Raw genomic sequence first — 4,509 nt, 5'->3', positions numbered from 1 at the left:
CTTTATATTCATAGCTGCCGATGCTGTCGAATTGAATTGGATTTAAGCTTTATAGTATATCTGGATGACTACATCTTTGCCTCTTTGGTTCACTGCTGCTCTTTTCTTCTCCTTTGCTGCCAGTTCAGGTAAGGACCTCCCCTTTATCCTCTTCATTTCAATGTTCAATATCTTGTATTTGTACTATATCGGCTTTTTTTTTATTTTGTTCTGAATATGCGTGTGATGCATTATTTATGATTCTGCAAAGATAGTACAATTGGTGGTCTCAGATTATCAAGGGGTGTTAGTGGATTGCCAGGTCAATCATTAAGTGATCCTTCTATAATTGGGCGTCATGGTCGGTCCTGATCTTGCTCTAAATGGATGGGGGGTTGGTTATAGTGGTCAACTACCAGGAGATGCAGTTTCCAGGCCAGGGCCAGAAACAGTTCCTCTACCTCCGGATGCTTCAAGTACTTTATATGTTGAAGGTCTCCCTTCTGATAGCAAAAGAAGGGGAGTGGCTTGTATCCTTTTTCTGCAAATGCACTGCTTTAGGATTCAATTATGGTATTTACTTTTGTTTTATGAGATTTCCTTTATTTTTAATTTAGTTTTTCACATTTCTTGATGTTATCTTAGACATTTTTGTCCCTTTTGTTGGATATAGATAAGTGAGGCTTGTGAGCAAAGAATCCAAACATGTAAGTGTATTGTTGGTAATATTATTAGCTTCTCCAATTTTGAGAGTGAGGATATTAGTTAAAATTCACTGTGACTTATTTTATGTTGAAATGCATGTTCATTGCAGCGTGGTGGAGATCCTCTTATTCTTCGTTTTGTGGATTTTGCAAATCCATCTTGTGCAGCAACTGCAATAAGTGCCTTGCAAGGTAGCATTTATTGTCTATCAATGAATAATTATACAAAAGAAAGTTCTGTATTTGTTCATGTAAATCATCTTACTGAATCATTTAAGTATGTGATAACTTAGATGAAGGTCGTCAAATTAGAGGATACATTAACTTGTTTGGTAGATACAATGAACTAAATTTATTTATTGAATTTTTTAGTTGAATTTTGCTTGTGTAATAGATGTGCTCAAAGAAAAACTTGAAGAGCAACGAATACGGTAAGAGGAAGAATTAGCTCGAGTGAAAGCTCAATTGGAAGCTCAACAAACTCTTGTGAACTCTTTTATAGCACGCTTTAATAATGAAAGAAACTAGACAATTAAAGGTACTCCTAAAATTGCTTATGATTTTAATACATATTCATAGATGATTCATATATTATTAGTATAGTTTAATTGTATATGGATCTATTTATTACATTTTATTTGTGTCATGGTTGATAAATGATAAATGCCCTATTATTTGGTGTGATAAATTTGGTTGTGTATTGGTTGAGAAATAAGTAATAAATTGGTTGTTATTGATGGAACCGTAGTCGGTGGAAATATCCAAGTTTTAGGGGCGGTTCTACAAAAATTTTTCTAAAAATTTTGAATAAAAGTTAATAGAAAAAATTGTAATTGGTGTTATATGTTGTTTCTAATTTTTTATTTCGGTTTTTCTCATTTACAAGAGTGCTAAAATGGTGGCAACATGCTACCTAAAGGACTCAATAATATTTTGATTCACAGAGACACTAATCTATGTTAGACTGTTAACTTTTTGTTGAACTTGTGTAAGAAATATAACATGTAGAACTAATCAATGTAGACATTAATGTTATTTTGTTTTAAAATAATTTTAGTTAAATGAAGCATGTTTGAATTATCTATATTTTTACATATTATATAAATGTTGACTTGCTCAGTAAAGTAGTTAATATATCAATTAATTAAAAAAATAATTTGGTAAATTATGTATGTAATTTGTATTAAAAAAATATTGTTAGCTTTTGTAACTTAAAAAAATAAAATGTTACAAAATCAAGTTATATTTTGTAACAAAATTTTATGATAAGAAAAAATATATTGTCACAAAAAATATTTTGAAGATAAAAATTTGTTATCACTTTTGTAACGATTTTTTATTTTTGTATAAAAAAAATTTGTTACAAAATATTACGTTGAATTTTAACAGTTTTATTTTTTGTTACAAAAACTTTTTGTAACAGGACATATTGCAATAACCTTTTTTTTGTTTCAAAATTTCGATTTTTTATAACAATTTTTTTTGTTACAAATATTGCATTTTCATGTAGTGATCTTTTAGCATTTGAATTTTCTTTCTTTCACTGGTTAATTGTCATTTACCTTCTTACTATTTAAATTCTTGTCAATTGCTATCTCACCTCCGATCTCTCATACCCAAGGATATGCACATTTCACTGCAATTTTGTGGGAGAACGACCCGAGATTTAAAACTCCTAGTTATTTGATTTGAATTGTGATAATCTTCTAAACTTTGATAGGGTTATTTGTTGGTTTGGAACTATACTTACGACGAAATTCGAGTTTTATAACTTGTGAAATTCCTAACTGACATTTAGCTCTCATCAAGGTTTTTATGCCGTTCATCGTCCTCATCTACAACTTCACAACTTCCATTGTTCTCAAAAACTACATTCGTTAGTGTTCATCAAAATGGGAAAGAAAGTGGCTACTCGCAGAGGCTATCTAGCTAACTGTCTTCCTAGAAACCCTTCTTCCAAAACTCAAGCTCATACCCACATACATATTGATTCTCAATCTTCTTCATATTCTTCACCCATTCCCGAGACTATGGTTCGAATGAAGAACCCTGCTTGCCGTTCAACTGTCGTGTCTCCAAATACTGGTACCTCTAGGGAAAATGTGGTCAAGGGTAAGAAACCAATGGTAGAAGAAGAACCACCAATGTCTCCTCCTCCTTGATCCTTTTCTTGTCCACGAGGATGTTCTGCTCCTAAAGATCCCACAAATCATTCAACCAAAGGTAACTGTCATTCTTTTCTGCATTCCGTCAAGGAGCCTGACGACTTTGGTCCTGTCAATTTCAAGTCTCATTTGAAAAAAGCTCCCTCATTCCCACTTCGATCCCTTTCGTTTCCTATCTAGCATGAACTTCGAATTTTACAGAGTTGTTGTAGCTAATCACCCTTTATGTTTAATATATCTGGTTGATTTAGATGCATTGGCTAAAAAGGGTTTGAACTTTGTGGAAAATATTATTTATCTAGACTGGAAAAACCTTTTTAAAATCTAAAAACCGGTGTACCCTGAATTGGTTCGAGAGTTCTATGCTAACATGTACTATCAAGAAGAAATCGTTCATTCATATGTAAAGGTCCGTAAAATTTATTTGAACAAAGTTTTCATTAGTGAAGTCCTAGATTATTATGACGTTGGTATTAACACTTACACCATTGGTAAGTGAGATAATGACTTGGGTATTTCACACCAAGATATTTTGGTCAATATATGTGTGAACATTTCTCTCATGGATGGTGTCATTCCAAATCACTGGTCTCTAGGTCCTATTAGAGCCCAACTGCATCGAATTATCACTCATATTCTCTTGTCACAAAGCGATTCTTATTAAAGAGTTACATTCTGCAGCACCTTAGTTCTATATGCCATTCTTAACAAAGCTGAAATCTCTTTTGCATACTTGATGATGCATTACATGTATGATTGCATCTGAAGTGACAAAAATATTTCCTTACATATGACATATTTTTAACTCATATTTTTGAACATTTTGATGTTGATCTAACTAATAAGAAACAAGAGAATAGAACTTCTTATCTGAAAGGTGGTGGTGCAGTAAAGCAATCTAAGAAAAAATGGACTAAAAATGAAAAGGACAATGTCATGGAAGAAGAAGAAGATGAAAGCCTTCCTCCACCCTTGAATGCCAATACATCCTCTTCCAACAAATATTTGGTCATTGGCGTAGTAAAAGATGTTCTACAAGAATTTATAAATTTGACGAAACATCTCATCAACTCGTGCAAGCAAGCAAAGAAATTGATAATTCAGAATACAAATTCCTTGAGAAAATATCAGGACCGAGTTGAAGTACTTCTCAAGTACATTAAATCCATGGAAGATGAACCAATTCAATCTGATAAAGAAGATGAAGAGATCTTGAAAACTGAGGATGATGGATCTGATGTTTAGACCATTGTTTCTGTTGCTGCTGCCTAAAATTTCTTTCTGTTGTGTCTGTGTTTTGATCTTTTGACTCTTTTTTTTATCTAGATGATTGTAATTTGAAGGTAGGTTTTAAACTTTGAACTGTTGAATTTTTGTGCCTAATAAAATATTTTGTGCAAGACATATTTTATGTAACACCCTAATATTCATATCCTTATGCTCGAGTCATAAGTCAATGATAATAAGGTGGTACGACTTTTAAGGTGGATTTTTAATACATAATTATAAGTATAATTGAAAGGAGTATTAATTGAGAATCCTGAAAGAGTAAAAATAAAATCATGAAGTCGTATCACTCACGCATTGACAACTAAAAGATAAAGCGTGAAGTCGAAAACGATATACAGATAAAGGTATGAAGGAGAGTAAGAGAAGGGCAG

The 4,509-nt window shown here is 32.3% G+C and overlaps 1 pseudogene; it reads left to right on the top strand.

Moving 5' to 3' along the window:
• LOC110264065 lies at nt 262-1,204 on the top strand (annotated as a pseudogene).

Source organism: Arachis ipaensis, chromosome B06 (assembly GCF_000816755.2).
Source record: "Arachis ipaensis cultivar K30076 chromosome B06, Araip1.1, whole genome shotgun sequence".
NCBI classification, from domain to species: Eukaryota; Viridiplantae; Streptophyta; class Magnoliopsida; order Fabales; family Fabaceae; genus Arachis; species Arachis ipaensis.
Note: the sequence above shows the minus strand (reverse complement) of the source record. Positions and strands in the feature narration are given on the sequence as shown.